We start from the raw sequence: 20,132 nt of genomic DNA, 5'->3' as shown, positions 1-20,132 counted from the left end.
TTAATTTGCAAATTCTCATGATCATTGATCAACAACCACTGATCACTTGCAGCGGGAATGGTACTCATTGCTATTGATCAGCAGACTTTGATTAATGAGCTTTGATCAGTGGTTTCAGTGCTTTCCTTCCTGCTTTGACTGCAGCTGTGTTTGACACAGGAAGACATTATTACATTTTTCTTGATTATACTTTATTCTTTTTGGGGGAAGTGCAGCTTTAAACCTTCAGATGATTCAGGTCAACCCAACAAATCAATCCGAACAATCACAGGTGGGAAAAACTTCTGTAGACAAAATGAAATAAAAATTCAATCCACAACATGATTAAAAACATGATTCTCCCAAATCACCAAGAGCTGTACATTAACCACAATATATTTTTATTCTCTGTGCTTTCAAATATGAACTTTCATCTCTGTTTCATTAGTTTTTGTTAACATCTTCCTGTGCATCACTTTACAGCAGCCACACTCATTAAAATGAGACTTTGTAGGAGTTCACTTCCTCTCATGTGTTCATCCACAGCAGCTGGACAATAAAGTTTATTGTGACCCTGATACTGCAGCAGATCGCTCTCATCCATTTCCTGTTATCACTTCAAATAGAAACAAGGCTGTAGAGGTTTGGTGCAGGCAGAAAAACAGCTGCAGGGACAATGAAAAGACTTTTCTGCTCCAACTTCTCCCAGCATGCTGAGCTAATGATTAGTTGGTGTTTTTCTCCAAACACTCTCTCACTCTTCTCTCAACGTGTTCACAATAAACTGTGAACAGACACCGAGGAGAGCAGCAGAAGACCTCATTCAGGAGCTAAACTCAACATGAACTGAACTCACAGTAAAGTTAGCTCGGTGCTTACCTTTAGATGAGCCCACAAACCGAGAGAAACTCCGCGATGAAGCTGCAACTCTTTCCAAACACAGGAAACAGATCAGGGAGCAGAGACCCACGTGGTTCACGCTGATCTCGGCTACGATCCAGGAGACAAGGGTGGGCAGATCGATGCAGATATCGATCCAAACGGTGGTAGTGGTTTACGATCGATGCTCCTCCGAGTTCACTATTTTACTCGCTGCGGATGAAGAAGCAGCTGTCTGTCCGAACACCTCTTCTTATGCGGCAGACTAACTTTGCTCCGCCCCCTTCTTCTGCCCTGCTCGGATTTGATACTGTGCCGTCACGTGACTCGGCTACACACAGAAAACCCATTTGGACTGCAAAGAGAGAGAAACAGGAGCAACATGTGGAGATATTTTACGGCTGTAAATGAAAATGCTGGAGAACAGCTGGAAGGCTTGTCAGCACCTAAAGCCACAGGAGACCACACAAGCTGTAGAGTTCAGCTTATTTTTTCACACTCCAGTTAAATACTTTGACTGAATTCTCACTGCACACACTCAAACTGGCCCAGCGTACATTCATATCAGGACAGTGAGATCATTTTATATAGATTATTTTTAATTACTGTTATGCATGGCCCGACGATATGAGGTGCTATTAACCCACAAACAACAGATCCTGTAACGCAGCGCTGCGGCCTCTTTCCCAGACGTTAGGCTACCTGGCAACATTCCCGCGTCAATCAAGTCAAACTTCTGTTATTGCGAAGCTAGCCCCTCACAATGGCAAAGAGAGAGCACCGGTGGGAGACTGAATGTATGTTTACAGACAGTTTACATTGGTAGTAAACTGGTAAATCACAAAGTGAAGCTGTTGTGAAAGCAAATTTTATTGTAGCAGAGGAGACAGTCAAATCAGCCCGGTACCACTCTGATGAAGCTGTGCGATGCTATCCAGAAAAAAAGGCAGATTTTGGCAAATGTGAGCCTGAGGAGAAATACGATTGCTGATCGGGTTTGTGAGATGGCCACTGATTTAGAAACACAGTTTTGTGAAAGAAGCAAACACGTTATTGCATACTCTCTTGCTGTGATGAACGTACAGACATGATGGGCATTGCACAGCTCGCCATCTTCATCAGTGGAGAGGAAATATTGAACATTAAATCGATGCACGGGACAACGACAGGAAAAGACATTTTTAAAAATGTATGTCAAAGTGTAACCGACATGAAACTGTCCTGGGACAAACTTGTTGGACTTACAACAGATGGAGCGCCGGTGTTGTGCAGTGGACAAGTCGGCAGAATGAGAGTAAAGATGCAGGAGGAGAAATGTACCGGTGAGTTAACAGCAGATCACACACCAGGAAAGGCTGTGTGGTAAAGTCCTAAAATGGTAAATGGTAAATGGCCTGCATTTGTATAGCGCTTTTCTAGTCCATAGGACCCCAAAGCGCTTTACACTACATTCAGTCATTCACACATTCACACACACATTCACACACTGGCGATAGCAAGCTACACTGTAGCCACAGCTGCCCTGGGGCGCACTGACAGATGGAGCATGTAATGATCACCGTAACGCCGACCGTAAATTTTATCTGAGCTGAAGGTTTAAATCACCGTCAATTTCAGTCTTTTATGTGAGAAATAGATTCAGAGTTTGCCGACATTCCCTATCATACAGAGGTCCGTTGGCTGAGTTGGGGAAAAGTTCTTAATAGTGTTTTTGTGCTCAGCAAGGAAATCTGTCAGTTCATGGACATGGCATGTATGATGCGGTGAAGGCATTTCAAGTGAAGCTGTCACAAATGCACCAGTGCAACTTGTCTCACTTTCACTGTTGCCAAGTAATGTTGAACCATGTCGGCGCACTTTGCTGATAAACTGAGCGCACTGCGCACTGAGTACGCACGGCGCTTTGGTGACTTTGAAGCACACAAAGAGAATTTCGAGCTGCTTCGCAACCCATTTACGTGAAAACTGCACCTGTGCAGATTCAGATGGAGTTCCACTGTAATGGGACCCTCAAGGCAAAGTATGACACTGAATGGCCCGCACAGTTTATTAGTTCCATTCCTGAAGTAATGCCCCAGCTCTTTACATGCGGCTCCAACCTTGTGTATGCTTTCATTTATTTAATCTGGGGTTTTTGGCAGCATGTTCATATTTCTAACTTGCATAATTTTGACAGGATCTATTTTTATGAAGAGCAAAATATATAAAGTTAAAGTTTTTTTAAGGTTTTTTTTTTCTGGAATAATATTCCCGTCTGTTTTTATTCATATTTATGTTTAAAAAATTGTTTAAGTGTGTTCAAAAAATGGTTATCTTGTTTGGCCTGCGACCTAAAGTGTGCCTTGAGTTTTGGCCCCCTGTGCAGTTGAGTTTGACACCCCTGCTGTAGAGAAACTCTGGGTTTGTGTGCTGACAAGCATCATTCACGGTACGTTACGAAAGCTCACTCATACCTTTCCTCATGTGACAAATTCAAAAAGATGCTGAAACCTTTAGAACATCATAAACTACACATTGTTGTACTCTTTTAGGATGGAACAGCTTTCAGATTTGTTTACTCTTAAAGAATAAAAGATGTTTTTAAGAATTTTGCATTCAAGAGGAGAATGTTTAAATAAGTCATGTAAATGAGAATTACAAAGTTGGTGGCTGCAGTATAAACAAATTGGTGTATCTCAAAAATAAAACTATGAAGACACTCAAAATTAATTTCGTCTGGTTGGAAGCACACAAACTGTTTTATGCAACTTTTTTACATTTACAATTTTGAGGGAGGAACCTCTGAAATTTCTTTAACTAGAAATGTGTGTAAAAATACCACTTTTGCAATTTATGTAGTTACTGTTGACTTAATGCATACATATGATTAAAATGTGGGATATAAGGGTTGTATTGATGTATAGCAACTTGAAATGCTCCCAGAAATGGAAGTACAACATGTAAAAATATAAAGATAAGCTCAGGCAGACTTGGTTCTGTGGTAGGTCTATAAGGTTAAACTGCTTCCTCACATCTGCTTCATGAATATGAAGGGTTGTAGTGGGAGATGGTGGTGTGAAATCCTCATAGCTGTGGAGTGAGGAGGGGGCTCCTGTGGGTGAAGTCTTTGATGGTGGTGATGGCTCTGTGCTGGTGGGAGTGGGGAGGTGGGGGGATGATGTCTCTATTGTTGGGGAAGATGGAGATGTCAAGGCTGCTTGATGTCTCATCAAACCGGCAGTAAAAGTCGTTGAGGGCTTTGGCCAACAGTAAGTCGTCAATGGAGTGGGGCTGTGTGCTTATATCCTTACTCTCATTTCCCTTAGCGTATCTGTAACATGCAACTTCTGTCGGTGCTGTGCTACTGGAAACTGAATTTCCCGGAGGAACCGACCCGAGGCATTAATAAAGTTCCATCCATCCATCGGACATTTGCACACATGCTTAAGAATTGCATTGACCCCATTTCCTCCAAAGTAAAATTCTAGCTACACATGCCCATGAAAATTTCTCCCACTGAAATAAGAGCCAGCACTGTTTTGCAGTATGTTTTAGATTACAATGTTTTGAGTTTGTCATACATATTTACTGCCCAGTTTAAAGCATTTCTGAATATTGAGTCTTTTTTGTGGTGAATTGTTTGTACCAAAATAATTGATTCTGTTCATCTGGACATGGCGTTTTCAGTGTTGCAAGTGACTTCTTCAAACTCAGCTGACTGCAGGTTTCCCAAACCTAGTAAACACTACATTTGCATAATGACGAAAACAGCCCACTGAATGAACAATGAGCTGTAAGATAAGTTTCTTCATCATTAATATGCAAATCATGACCATTGATCAACAGCCACAGATCAAATTCCATGAGTACCATTCACAGAGAGTTGGGGAATGGCTGCAATCCCAGCTTTGTAAGATGGTGAAAGATGTACCCTCAGGGTTAGTGGCTCCAGATTGGATCATGGAGGTAGTGGACCCCCTGCCCTGCAATAACACATACAAAACCCAACAATCCCTTTGGTGACAGTGGGAAGGAAAATCTCCCTTTTAATAGGAAGAAACCTCCGGCAGAACCAGGCTCAGGGAGGGGCAGCCATCTGCCACAGGCGGTTGGGGTGAGAGAAGGAAGACAGGAGAAAAGACATGCTGTGGAAGACAGAGATTAATAACAAGTATGATTCAATGCAGAGAGCTCTATATAGTGAGTGAGAAAGCTGACTGAGGAAGAAATACTGAATACATCATGGGAATCCCCCAGCAGCCTACACCCATTACAGCATTAAAAAGGGAGAATTCAGGGTCACCTGATGTTGCCCTAACTATATATTTTAGTAAAAGGGAAAGTTTGAAGCCTAATCTTAAAAGTAGAGATCGTGTCTGCCTCACCAATCCCAACTGGAAGCTGGTTCCACAGAAGAGGGGCCTGAAAACTCAAAGCTCTGCCTCTCACTCTACTTTTAAATATTCTAGGAACAACAACTAATCCCTGTCAGTACTCTTGCTGCAGCATTTTGGATTACCTGCAGGCTTCTCTGGGAGTTTTTAGGACATCCTGATAATAGCAAATTACAGTAGTCCAGTCTAGAAATAATAAATGCATGGAGTAGTTTTTGAGTGTCACTCTGACAGGATATAGGACAGTATCTGGTTCGATACCATATTTCTAGGTATTGTAGGCCAAGTATAATCAGCAGCAGGAAGTTAGAGGTCACCCAGGTCTTTATATGCGTGTTATCTGGCTTCATTCCATTATTGTAAATTTAAATGTTATTATCAAACGATCAGACAAGAGAGGGTTTACAGAAAACAGTGTTAAATGTTCAGTTTCTATGTCATATGTTAAAACAAGTTCTAGAGTGTGATTAACGTGATGGGTGGGTTACTTTACATTCGAGATCAACAAAAGTGGACAAGAAAAGATTGAGACCCATCAGTCCAGGCAACTTTTTTCAATCTCTGCAACTTTCAGATTTTAGGGGCAGAATTTGTCTTAAACAAAATAAAGCATGGATCCATCCTGCTGCTGGTGTAATAGCGTGGAGATGTTTGGTTGGCACAATTTGGGTCCCTTAGTACCAACTGACATCATTTACAGACCACAGCCTACCTGAGTCTCAGTCCAATAGAGCACCTTTGGGATGTGGTGAAATAAGATTCACATCATGGACGTCCAGCTGAAAAATCAGCTGTCATGTCAATATAGACCAACAACTTCAGAGAGGCAGTGCCAACAAAGGAAACTCTGATAAGCTGTGCAAATCAAACCACAACTTTAAAAGATCATTTTCCAAAATTAATCTTTTTATATCTCTGTCAGGGGTAGACATTTGTTCAAAACACAAGTAAGAGAAATGAGACAACTGCAGACCGACTCAGAGTGTAATTAGAAAACGTGCGCACGGGTGAATGTCTCTCTGAGAAGACACACACTCCGAGCACAGGCTCGCTTGCTTTATTTATAAGGCAAAAATGGGTTACATAGTACTTCCTCTTTTAACAGATGTTGACGAGAGGTTAAACATTAAATCAGCTTATCTGATCTTTCACACACTGGGATAAAAATACAGAAGTATATCATGCTTTATCTGACATCACAGACACTATAGGAAAGAATGCATCATTATATCATGCTGTCAAACATCTCAAACACTTAGGTAAGGAATGCATCAGTTTTCCTTTAACAATAAACTTGGTTAGGTGATTCTTCAACAATAGGCTTGGTTATGTGAAAATATATGAACACACAAAATATAAGGCATACTTGGTTAGAATATAAGGCTCACTTGGTTAGAATATAAGGCCTACTTGATTATATTGTATTATAGAGATTTGGTTATAATGTATAATGTAGAAAATCTTCTAACAATCTCAAACACAAATCAGAATTTTTGATACCTACAGCAACTTTGTTAAAATACAAAAGATTTTAAAGATCTTATTTTTTCATGAATTTCAGGTCACTGAGAACATTTGTCACATCAGTTTTTGGTTTGACATACAGGAAATGACATCATGGATCAAACTCTTTGTCAGTAAATTATTTCTTTATTTAACATGTAAAATTTTGGTTTAACTGTTGAAGGATTTCATAAACACAAAAAACCTGAACACAAAAAAAAACAAAAACAAAAACACATGGATCAAAATACATTCAATAAAAACATAAGAGGAAACAGATTTTTTGATTCAACTGCTGGAACAATGCTAACCACTCAACACCAACACTACAGTAGAACAGTTTAGAAAGCTTAAAATGTAACGAGAGGCACATTTTCATTCATAGCTGCCTCATCAGATCTTTACAGGAGATTCCATCTGAACTCTGTGGAGCCTGATCTCAAGGGCTTTGAGTCTGACCCTGAAACCAAACGAGGATCTTTCTGTCTCTGCAGATTCACCGTAATGAGAGTGATTTCAGTCCTGCATGATCACGCTGATGTTTGCACAGAGCAGACAATGTGGTGAATATTTTGGCACATTGGTAACAGTGAAAGAGTTTATTAGTAACGTGGGATCGTTTGTGTGTGGAGTATGAACTGAAATTCTTGAAGCTCTTGTCACACTGGTCACAGCTGTAGTTTCCTTCCATGTGTGTCCGTTCATGCCTGTTACAATCACCTGATTGTGGAAAGCTTTTGTCACAGTGTCTGCACTTGTATGGTTTCTCTCCTGTGTGGACGCGTTTGTGTGTTTTAAGCTCACCTCTAGTGGTGAAGGATGACCCACACTGATCACAGAGATGCTTTTTGACCCCACTGTGAAAGAGTTCGTGTCGTTTTAAGTCACGTTTTGTGGTGAAGCCTTTCCCACATTCTTTGCAGTAGTTCATTTTGTCTCCAGTGTGTCTACGTTGATGTAGTTTTAGGGTGTTTGAATGACTGAAAGTTTTTCCACAAAGGTCACAACGAAAGTCTTTCCCACCACCACAGTGACGACAGGGTTGAGAATTGGATCCATCTGTGTCGCTCTGCTTCTAAACAAAGACACAAAGACAGTGTAAGTCAGTCCTTCAACATTTTCATCCTGAACGTCGCCTGAAATAAAGAGCATCTCTGCAGACGGCCAATTACATTTTACTCCTTCAGTTAACAGTTTACTGGGCTATACAAACACACACTGTGGTACCACACCCTTGTGAGCATCAGTTGAACAGTATTGTACCTAACCAGATTCTTACTCTCGGTGGCATTACCTTGGCCTCCAGTAACACTGTGGGGAACTTTGGACTCATTTTGGACCAGGACAAATTCTGTCGCCTCTTTGGTGACATCTGCTGTTCAAAATATGTAGAGCAGCTTGAATCTACAAATTATGAAGCGTTTCCTTGTAATTACCCACACTGCAGAGCTCAGTCCCGTCGACTGAGTTTCTTAGAGTGGGCAATTATAAGGAAACACTTCAGTAACTTCCAGTAACGCTGTGAGGAACCTTGGAGTCATTTTGACCAGGATATGTCCTTCAATGCACATTAAGCAATTCATTATTATCAAGAAGTCCTAAAAACTCGCTGAAAAGCCTTCAGTTAATCCGAAATGCTGCAGCAAGAGTCCTGACAGGGACTAGAAAGAGAGAGCAGATTTCTCCTTCATTGGCTTCCTGTTTAATCCAGAATTGAATTCAAAATCCGGTCTTGAATAATCAGGCCCAATCTTATTTTAATGACCTTGTAGTACCATATCACCCTGTTAGAGCACTTTGCTCTCGCACTGCAGCCTTACTTGTTGTTCCTACAGTATTTAAAAGTAGAATGGGAGGCAGATCGTTCGGTTTCAGGCCCCTCTTCTGTGGAACCAGCTTCCAGTTTGGATTCAGGAGACAGACACAGTGTCTACTTTCAAGATTAGGCTTCAAACTTTCCTTTTTGCTAAAGCATATAGTTAGGGCTGGACCAGGTGACCCTGAATTTACAGTCATGTTTTCATTTTTACATACTGTATTAACACAACTGATCTAAAGGTCAGACAAAAAACATAAGATCAGAGTAGAAAAAGTTATATTTTTTACTGTAACAACCACAAACATGTTTAATGAATCATATTTCATAACTTTAAATGCAAATATAAATTGTCAATTTTAAAATCCTATGCACAAGTTTTGCAAACAACAAAGTTATTTGCATCCATTTACCTTTTATCCTGATTTTTTAAATAACCACTTCAAACTATTTAAGAACAATCAGCTGTTCTTCAATAAGATGCCACACAAATTATTTGTGCCACTCCAAAAATTTCTGTCCACGATAAAGGAAACATCACAGCCTGATACCTGCAGGTCTGACAGCAGCAGCTGTATCACTCCTGTTTCTACCTGGAGACAGCAGTCGCCTCATTGTTCTGACACACAACACAAAACTATCCACAACACTACACATTAACTACACACTCCAAACACGCTAAACATCCATCCATCCATCTCTCTCTCTCTCTCTCTCTCTCTAAAAACGCCGGATACATATTGTTTATCGTGACTCTGCTTGCTTTGTCTTTAAGTGGTCATGTGATTTGCTTACCACGGCTACTTTATTCTTCCTCAGTCAAACAGCAGCACTCATGCGATTGTTTTTCCCCCTTAGCTCCAGGTGTTGTGCTAGAAAGTGATCGTGATTACCGTCCGCGGGAGCGCACGCAGCTGCTTAAAGCTGTAGCTTCCAGATTACTTACGTAGTCAGCTCCTTCCGTTACTTGTAACGCCGTTATTCCCATCACTGATTAAAAGGGAGTTTTTCCTTCCCACAGTCGTCAAAGTGCTTGCACATAGAGGGTCATATGATTGTTGGGCTTTTCTCTGTATGTATTATTGTAGGGCAGGGGTCGGCAACCCTAGGCACGTGTGCCACAGTTGGCACGGGAAGGGTTAACTGATGGCACGACCAATGCTGGACTGGCCATCGGGCATTTGCTCGGTGGCCCGGTGACTTTTTTCCCTTTGTAACGGTATAAACAATGAAAGGTGGTGGATTGGCCAGATGCTGTAAAAATAACTCAGTTGTTTGGTGGTGGCTGTGGCGGAGCTTCCTCAGATTCAGTAAAATTAGCAAGTGGTGGAGGCCAGCGGGTGGATGAGGGAAAGGGGAGGCAGGAGGAGGAGAGACCCGAGGCGGCCGCCGGTCCGAGTGTCAGGTGAACTGAACTTCAGGTAAGAAGTTATGACCTGCAGTCTATCTTGGTCAGATATAAACCAAGTTTAGGTGGAGTTTATTTTCGTTGTGCTGACTTTTTACAGTCAGTTACAATAACTTGTACTGCGTGCTAGCTAGCATGACAGAGTTCCTATACAGCTGGGTGGGTGCTTTGATGTTAGTGATACCATAGTGAACTGTATTTTATTCATAAGGTTAGTTAGTAGAGTTGCCTGTAAAAAGACGGAATCGTCCCTCATTCAGAGAAATTATTACGCATTTCGTATTAAGGTGAAAAGGAACAGAGTTTGTCCCGAACTTCAGCTAGAATGAAAAAAAGACAAAGATTGATTTATTCTGTCTTTACGCTGCACAGCTGCCTCTTCTTCTCTCATTCTCCCCCCTGCCTCTCCTGTTGCTACTTCAATCATGAAACTGATCAATGATCAGCTGATCGGCTTTCCTCTCTTGTTTGTTTATCGCCCACTTTGCGCCAGAGAGGGGAAACCAGCGGATGTCGCGCTAAACAACAGCAGCGCGTTTAAGCTTGATCAGCTGTTGTTAGAATTTATTTAATATTCCTTTCTAATATCAGCTGAGGTTTGCTGGAGCCACAGCTGTAAAAGCTGCTGGTCATGATGTCGGTTTGGATATGTGGTGAGAGGGAAACATGAAGATGAAACCAGGAGATGTCCTTACTGAATCATCAGAGCTGAACAGGTGATGGAGAAACAGGTTTATCTTTTAGGTGACATGAATGAGTTGAAGTTATGAACTGTTTCTGAGAGACAAATAACACCAAGATCCTTTTCTATGTAGCTGACAGCTGGTAACTGTGCAGGGTCTACCTTACAATATAAAGAACCTTCAGGGAACTACTGCTGTGATTTGGCGCTATATAAATAAAACTGAATTGAATACCACGAAACTACATGAATTTTAAATAACACCATCATATCACTTTTCAGCACTTTCAGTTTAGTTTTTTAGGATCATTTACACAAAAATGATAACTGAATTGAAAATCTGAATAATCACACAACACCGTCTCTCCATTCTGTAGAACTCTGCTTATTAAATTGTGTTAGCAACATGCTAACACGGTTTAATGAGCAGAGTTGTTCCAAACAGTCAGGCTAAAATGACACGATAAAAATATAAACACATACCTCACAGTAACTGCACTTATAGAGTCTCTTTCTGGTGTGGATCTGTTGGTGTTGTCTCAGGTAATGTGGAGATTTAAAAGTATTCTCACACAGGTCACATTTATAAGGTAGTTCCTCAGAGTGGGTAAACATGTGGCGTTTTAATAGTGTGTGTTTAGCAAACTCTTTGCCACACTGTTCACAGCTGTACACATCATGTCTGGTGTGAATGCGTAGGTGTGTATTTAGGCTCTGTTTCAGGCTGAAAGATTTTCCACAAATGTCACAGCTGTATGTTTTAATTCCAGAGTGGGTAACTAGATGACTCTGTAAGTGGCCACTTTGAGTAAAAGCTCTGCCACACTGATCACAGCTGTACACTTTAACTCCACTGTGGATGACTTGGTGTTTTTTTAGACCATTCTTCCGAGAAAAAGTGTGTCCACACTCGTCACAGCTGAACGGTCTCTCTCCAGTGTGGATGACCTGATGGTTTTGTAGTGAAGCCTTCCTAAGAAAATCCTTCCCACACTCGTCACAGCTGTACGCTTTAACTCCACTGTGGACGAGTTGGTGTTTTTTTAGACTACCCTTCCAGGAAAAACTCTTTCCACACTCGTCACAGCTGTACGCTTTAACTCCACTATGGATGAGCTGGTGTGCTTTTAAGCTTCCAGACTGGGTAAAAGACTTTCCACACTCATCACAGCTGTATTTCTTCTCCCCCTTTGTTCTGTGAGGTTTGTCGGCCTCCTGAGAGCGCTGACTTCTCGCTCCATGTTGGTCCTGCAGTGACAGAGATACAAACACAGGCAGTGAGTGAAATTTAGGGCTGGGCATCATCACTGATTTCGATTCGGGGAAATCTTGCCTCAGACAATCAGAAATATTAGAATTCTGATCACTATGTACTTATCCATATTTTATATTTCTAAAATGAAAGCTGACATGTGTGAGACTTCATCAGAGGTGTAAGCATCACAGCAGATTCCTTTGTGTCAAAGTAACTGAGGATAAAACAGAAAAACATGAAGGAGAATTTTCTGGCCTGGGTTTAAAAATATTCTGCAGTGGATCAAACACGAAAGAAAACCATTAATCAACATATGCACATTACCTGATGCTGCTGAAGTGAAGCAGAGCAAAATTACAGACGTTTTATGACAGACACATCTAAACGTTTTGCATAATTTTAAAAAGTTTACATTTGTTCTGTATTGAACAGCAGAAATTAGGCTTTGTTGCTGGGAGTGAAAAAACAAAAAAACAGCACCCGACAGAGCTGTAAACAATGGAGAGAGAGAATTCTGCTGGTTTAATTAATTTTATTTTGGAGAGAGACACAACCTGCAGCTTCAGAATCTAGCGCCGAAAAAGACGTAAACACAAAGAGCGGACCGGCAAACGCATCAGAATCAGCGAGCTGCCGGCTTTCTCACCCGACGTCGAGTCCATATCATGTACCTGCTCTCATTTGCTGTTTTAGCTGTTTTGTGAAATTTTCTGAGGTTTAACTTGAGATTCTGGCGTTTTGGGCAAAATTAATTTATATTTAAAAATCCATTCAGGATTTTAATGAATTGATATCATGTTATCCAAGCTACAATCAATTTTAATCGATAATCAAAACCCAGTGAAATGCAGTCGTGGAACAAACTGTCATTACTTGAAGCTTTTCAACAGTCCTCTTTGGTGACATCTGCTGGTCAAAATATGAAGAGCAGCTTGAATCTACAAATTACAGTGGGGCAAAAAAGTATTTAGTCAACCACCGATTGTGCAAGTTCCCCCACTTAAAATGATGACAGAGGTCAGTAATTTGCACCAGAGGTACACTTCAACTGTGAGAGACAGAATGTGAAAAAAAAAATCCATGAATTCACATGGTAGGATTTGTAAACAATTTATTCGTAAATTAGGGTGGAAAATAAGTATTTGGTCACCTCAAACAAGGAAAATCTCTGACTCTCACAGACCTGTAACGTCTTCTGTAAGAGGCTTTTCTGTCCCCCACTTGTTACCTGTATGAATGGCACCTGTTTGAACTCATCATCTGTATAAAAGACACCTGTCCACAGCCTCAAACAGTCAGACTCCAAACTCCGCCATGGCCAAGACCAAAGAGCTTTCGAAGGACACCAGGAAAAGTATTGTAGACCTGCACCAGACTGGGAAGAGTGAATCTACAATAGACAAGCAGCTTGGTGTGAAAAAATCAACTGTGGGAGTAATCATCAGAAAATGGAAGACATACAAGACCACTGATAATCTCCCTCGATCTAGGGCTCCACGCAAGATCTCATCCCGTGGGGTCAAAATGATCATGAGAACGGTGAGCAAAGATCCCAGAACCACACGGGGGGACCTGGTGAATGACCTGCAGAGAGCTGGGACCAAAGTAACAAAGGTCACCATCAGTAACACACTACAACGGCAGGGAATCAAATCCCGCAGTGCCAGACGTGTTCCGCTGCTGAAGCCAGTGCATGTCCAGGCCCGTCTGAAGTTTGCCAGAGAGCACATGGATGATACAGCAGAGGATTGGGAGAATGTCATGTGGTCAGATGAAACCAAAGTAGAACTTTTTGGTATAAACTCAACTCGTCGTGTTTGGAGGAAGAAGAATACTGAGTTGCATCCCAAGAACACCATACCTACTGTGAAGCATGGGGGTGGAAACATCATGCTATGGGGCTGTTTTTCTGCCAAGGGGACAGGACGACTGATCCGTGTTAAGGACAGAATGAATGGGGCCATGTATCGTGAGATTTTGAGCCAAAACCTCCTTCCATCAGTGAGAACTTTGAAGATGAAACGAGGCTGGGTCTTCCAACATGACAATGATCCAAAACACACCGCCCGGGCAACAAAGGAGTGGCTCCGTAAGAAGCATTTGAAAGTCCTGGAGTGGCCTAGCCAGTCTCCAGACCTCAACCCCATAGAAAATCTGTGGCGGGAGTTGAAAGTCCGTGTTGCTCGGCGACAGCCCCAAAACATCACTGCTCTCGAGAAGATCTGCATGGAGGAATGGGCCAAAATACCAGCTACTGTGTGTGCAAACCTGGTAAAGACCTATAGTAAACGTTTGACCTCTGTTATTGCCAACAAAGGTTATGTTACAAAGTATTGAGTTGTATTTTTGTTATTGACCAAATACTTATTTTCCACCCTGATTTACGAATAAATTCTTTACAAATCCTACCATGTGGATTCATGGATTTTTTTTTCACATTCTGTCTCTCACAGTTGAAGTGTACCTCTGGTGCAAATTACTGACCTCTGTCATCATTTTCAGTGGGGGAACTTGCACAATCGGTGGCTGACTAAATACTTTTTTGCCCCACTGTATAATGAAGCGCTTCATTATGTTTAGTATCATGTGACAGTTCTGTCTGATATCAGGCTACTGTTGTGTTGCTTTGCACATGTATTTTCTGTGTGATTGAAAAGGTTTTGAAATTTCATTAATAAATAATTTTGATGAATATCCTTATTTAAACATGTGCTGTGGTGTGGTTTCTCTTTGCTTGTGACTTCTTGATGTTTGTAAACATAATAGATATAAAATAAAAACATAGTACATAATAAAATACAACACAGTCATATAACAGGTTGGGAGGATGAGAGTTTTAGACGTGACTGATTATTTGGTGAAACTGTGATATTTTCCTCACCTCCTGTGTTGAGCTCATTGTTTCCTCTGTAGTGACTCAGCTGAGTCCAGATGGCTGAAAATGTTCCTCTGCTGCTCCGTCAGACTCTTCTCCTCCTGCTGATCAGCTGGGACACAAAACAGATCTTTGTTAGGCTCCACACTGCACTGAAGAGTCAAAGTGTCTCATATGTTCATCTGACAACACAAAGTACAAATTTCACTCTGATTGCTTGTAGAAATCTTGTGAGACGTGTTGTGCTGCAAAGTGAGGAAACTCTCTCACTCACTTATACTTCAGGAGGAACTTTGTGACATTGGCTCTAATATTCTAAGCAGCCCTTTACTATGACAGGGCCAGAAAGTCCTATTTGAAGGTTTGGGAGAAGGACCGTGTTAAAGGTGGATTGGGGTTTATACAGTTTATACACTTTGTTATGATACAGGTAAGGCTGTAAGAGCCTGAGAAGGTGTCCTGAATTGTCCTGAATTGCTCTCTTCAGTTGGGTGTCTTCCCTGCTGCCTTTAAAACGGCGGTGGTGAGGCCCCTTCTGAAGAAGAGCAATTTGGATTGTAATGATTTTAATAACTACAGACCTGTATCCAACTTACCATTTTTAAGTAAAGTCTTAGAAAAACTTGTTTTTACTCAGATTACTGATTTTCTCAATGATAGACAGATCCTGGAGATATTCCAGTCTGGATTTAGGGTGAACCACAGCACAGAGATGGCTCTCCTAAAGGTTTTAAATGATCTTAGATGTAACTGGGACTCCCAAAAGCTCTCAGTCCTGGTGCTACTGGATCTAAGCGCAGCCTTTGATACAGTAGACCACGCTATTCTTTTAAACAGACTGAAACACATGGTGGGCCTCTCTGGTGCTGTACACAGCTGGTTCACTTCCTATCTCTCTGACAGATCTTTTATGGTGAGTATGGATACATGCTCCTCTAAGATCCATAAAATGACATGTGGTGTGCCTCAAGGGTCGGTTCTAGGCCCTGTACTTTTTAATTTGTATATGCTCCCTCTCGGCGGTGTCATCAGGAGGCATGGAGTGAACTTCCACAGTTACGCTGATGACACGCAGCTGTACATCTCCGTGTCTCCTGATGACACCAGACAAATGGATGCCCTCTTTAACTGTATCTTGGATATAAGATCTTGGATGGCAGAAAACTTTTTACAACTTAACCAGGACAAAACTGAAGTTTTAATTGTCGGTCCTGAGGCTCAGAGAGAGAAACTCTTGTCTAAATTAGAGGCATTTTCACTATGTCCTTCGCTACAAGTGAAAAACCTGGGTGTTATTTTTGACTCTGAGCTTGGTTTTATCCCACATATTAAACATGTAACTAAAATTGGATTTTATCATCTAAAAAATATAGCCAGAGTCCGCCCTATTCTCTCTCGGGCCAACACGGAGATGCTGATGCATGCTTTTATTACCAGTCGCATTGATTACTGTAATGCCCTGCTCTCTGGTCTTCCTAAGAAGAATATTTCAACTTTACAACTCTTGCAAAACTCGGCAGCTCGTGTGCTGACGAAGACCAGAGGGCGGGCCCACATTACACCGGTTTTAGAATCGCTGCACTGGCTCCCCGTGTGTTTCAGGATCGATTTTAAAGTTCTTTTATTGGTTTTTAAATGTCTTAATGGTCTTGGGCCTTCCTATCTCTCAGATCTGCTTTTACCATACGAACCCTCGCGGACCCTGAGGTCCTCTGGTACTGGCCTTTTGATTGTCCCTAAAGTCAGGACACATACTCACGGAGAGGCAGCGTTTCAGTGGTATGGTCCTCGTCTGTGGAACAGCCTGCCGGAGGAGCTCAGGGCCGCAGAGAACGTACATGTTTTCAAGAACAGGCTCAAGACCCACCTTTTTAATTTAGCTTTTACTTAGCGTTTATTTATTTTATGCTTATTTATTCTATCCTGTTATTCTATTATTAATTTAGGATTTACCTAATATTTGTTTGATTTATTCTTATTCATTTTTTAATCTTCTTATTCTATTTATATTTATATTGTATCCTGTTCTTATTTATTTTATCATTTTACCCTATATATATTGTATTGCGTCATATCTCCAGTGTTTCCTCGGAGGGCGCTCTCTGCACCGGGGTTGTTATTGACCGTGGCTGCTGGGTCTCTGGGGTCCTCTCAGCCTGGCTGGGGGGCTCCTTTGCCTCCCTCCTGCTGTGTGCCCAGCCTGGAGGCTGCGGTCTGTGACCGGCTCCCGGTGCAGACGGCTCCCTGTTATAGTGTTTCCTCACTTGGCTCATGCGAGCCCAGCCCAATTTTTACTCTTTAAGTGTGCGCGTGTGTGTATGTGTGTGTGGGTGGGGGATATATGTGTATTGAGAGTGTGGGGAGTGAGTTGGAGGGTGGGGTGGGCTGCTTTTAACTATGTAAAGCACTTTGTGCTACATTTTCTCTGTATGAAAAGTGCTTTATAAATAAAGATTGATTGATTGATTGATTGAATGAACCTCTAAAACCAGTTTTCAGCTAACGACTCTGCTTCAGTCTGGAAAACAGCAACTACAAGTTTAAAGACTCCATCAACAATTCACACCCAGCAACAGCCTGAACAGCTCCTCCTGTGGTTTCCACAAACAGGGACAGACATGTTACTCCCCACCCCACACTTTCAACTCCTTCAGGCCCCAGTCCCACCACCTCCACCATGTAAACAGACTCTTTAACATACAGACCCCAACAAAGCAGCTGAACCAGACTCAGTGTCTCCATCATAAACCATACAGTTGGTTTACACAGCTTTGTGTATGTATGTGTAATGTATATATAGACACGTGTGGTGTGTGTGTGTGTGTGTGTGTGTGTGTGTGTGTGGTGTGTGTGTGTGTGTGTGTGTGTGTGTGTGTTGTTTGTTTGTTTTTACATTGCTGTGCTTGAGAGCCTCCATCTACCGGAACCAAATTCCTTGTATGTGTCTGCACATATACTTGGCCAAGAAACACGATTCTGATTCTGATGTTCATCTGACAACACAAAGTACAAATTTCACTCTGATTGGTTGTAGAAATCTTGCGAGACTGGACATGGAGAAGCTGCATTCAGCTTTTATGCTCCATATATCTGGAACAAACTCCCAGAAAGCCTCAGAGCAGCTGAAACACTCAGTTTATTTAAATCCAGGTTGCAGACTCACCTGTTCTCAGCTGCATTTGAATAAAGCACCAAATCTGCACGGTTTTACTTTTAAGCTTAAATTTCAAAATCTACATTTTAACTACTGATTTTATGTACTGCCCCCCCCCCCCCTTTTTAAATCATGCTTTTTATTTTTTTTGTTTTTTAATGTCTCTGAAAAGCACTTTGAATCAACTTGCTGTTGAATTGTGCTATATAATGAATGAATGAAACAGCCTTTATTTTGCAGGTTGCCCTGCAGCGAGATGCCCAGGAGAATTTTCAGGCTGCCCTAACACTCTAAATAAACTTGCCTTGCCTATAGAAAGAAAACTGAACAGAACATCTGAATTCACTTGATGCTAAACATTCATTTCATAGAATAGTTTTTGTTAACATCTTCCTGTGCATCACTTTACAGCAGCCAGACTCGTTAAAATGAGACTTTGTAGGAGTTCACTTCCTCTCATGTGTTCATTAGGGGTGGGTTTTTTATAATCGATTCATCGATTAAAATTGATTCTGGCTTGGATAACGTAAAATCGATTCATTAAATCCTGAATCGATTTTTTAAATATAAATTTATTTTGCCCGAAATGCCAGAAATCTCAGGTGACATCTCACAAAATTTCAAGAACCACCAAACAGCTAAGACAGTAAATGAGAGCAGGAACACAGATTCTGCACATAGACTTAAACACACAGCGCGACCCGCGGATCAGAATCAGTTAGATGTCGCCTTTCTCACGGTCTGGGCTGAAAGCCGACAGCTCGCTGATTCTGATCTGTCGGCAGGTCCGCGCTTTGTGTTCACGCCCTTTATGAGCAGATTCTAAAGCTGTTAGTTTGATGTCTCTCCAAACAATATTGACCGAACCAGCAGCAAAAGAAGATCCAAACGCTTCACATAAACATTGTCATGAATTCACTCTGACTTTTACTGTTTTGCTTCCACCGCGATGCGCAGCTCTCTCCTCTCTCTGTACTTCAAGAACAGTTTCCCTTTCTTCATTATTCGCTTGCTTGTTACGCACAAGTCTACTGTTGTTTACAGCGCTGTCGGCCGCTGTTTTTTTCCCCTTTTACATTCTTCCAAAAAGAAAACCTCATTTCTGCTGTTCAATACTGAACAAATTTAAACTTTTTTAAAATTATTCAAATGCAAAACGCTTAGCCGTGTCTCTAATAAAACCGCTGTACGTCAGAGGTAATGTTCATATGTTTGATTAATGGCTTTTCTTTCGTTTTTGATGTACTGCAGAATATTTTTTATAAAATCCCAGGCCAGGAAAATCACCTTCATGTTTTTCTGTGTTTTATCTTCAGCTACTTTGACACAAAGGCATCTGCTGTGACGCTCACACCTTTGAAAAAGTCTTGCGTGTGTCAGCTTCCTTTTTATTGATACAAAAATATGTAAATGTACTTGATCTGAATTATAATATTTCTGACTGTCCAAAATTTCCCAGATTTAAATCGAATCGAATTAAATCGAATCGTGGATCGAATCGATTCGGGACCTTGTGAATCGGAATTGAATCGATTCTAGACATCAGTGACGATACCCAGCCCTAGTGTTCATCCACAGCAGCTGGACATTAAAGTTTATTGTGACCCCGATACTGCAGCAGATCGCTCTGATTTCCTGTTATCACTTCAAATAGAAATGAGGCTGTAGAATGTCAAACTCTGGCCCGCGCGCCAAATTTGGCCCGCAGCCCAATAGAGATTGAAAATGTGACGTCATTCAGGGGTAAAACCGCAAAGAATTCTGGGAACTCATGGCAAGAGGTACAAGCGCACGCAGGCTTTCAATTGAAATCAGTTATACAGCGATAAAAAGAAACACAAAAAATGGCAAGAAGCTGTTGTATTATTAAATGCAATAGCCGGTCCCATGACAGCCACGGAAAGCCGACGGGTAAAGAGATCGATTGTTCTCGGATTACGTCGTTGAAGAGAAATTGTTCGAGCCATGTTTCCGAAGTAACAAAGAGGCGACTGGATTGCAGCCATTCAAAGACCAAATATAACGTCCCAGAACACTCCAGCTCACAGGTTAGTCTGCTCCAAGCATTTACACAAAGGTCAGTCTGCTGTTGTAGTTAATGCGTCATTTTCATAACATAATTGGTGATATAGGTTACAAGCAAGTCTGGCGCTGAACAGAAATTGTCGCGCAATGCTCCTTTGTTTATTGTGCATAAATAGTGAATTG

At 41.4% G+C, this 20,132-nt stretch overlaps 1 protein-coding gene and 1 pseudogene across 2 annotated transcripts in view; both read right to left on the bottom strand.

Moving 5' to 3' along the window:
- LOC113029472 (zinc finger protein OZF-like) overlaps positions 1-20,132 on the bottom strand; it is a 132,694-nt gene that overhangs the window by 102,202 nt on the left and 10,360 nt on the right. The window lies entirely within an intron of this gene.
- LOC113029505 (zinc finger protein OZF-like) lies at positions 6,971-11,867 on the bottom strand (annotated as a pseudogene).

Source organism: Astatotilapia calliptera, chromosome 9, assembly GCF_900246225.1.
Source record: "Astatotilapia calliptera chromosome 9, fAstCal1.2, whole genome shotgun sequence".
Lineage (NCBI taxonomy): Eukaryota > Metazoa > Chordata > Actinopteri > Cichliformes > Cichlidae > Astatotilapia > Astatotilapia calliptera.
Note: the sequence above shows the minus strand (reverse complement) of the source record. Positions and strands in the feature narration are given on the sequence as shown.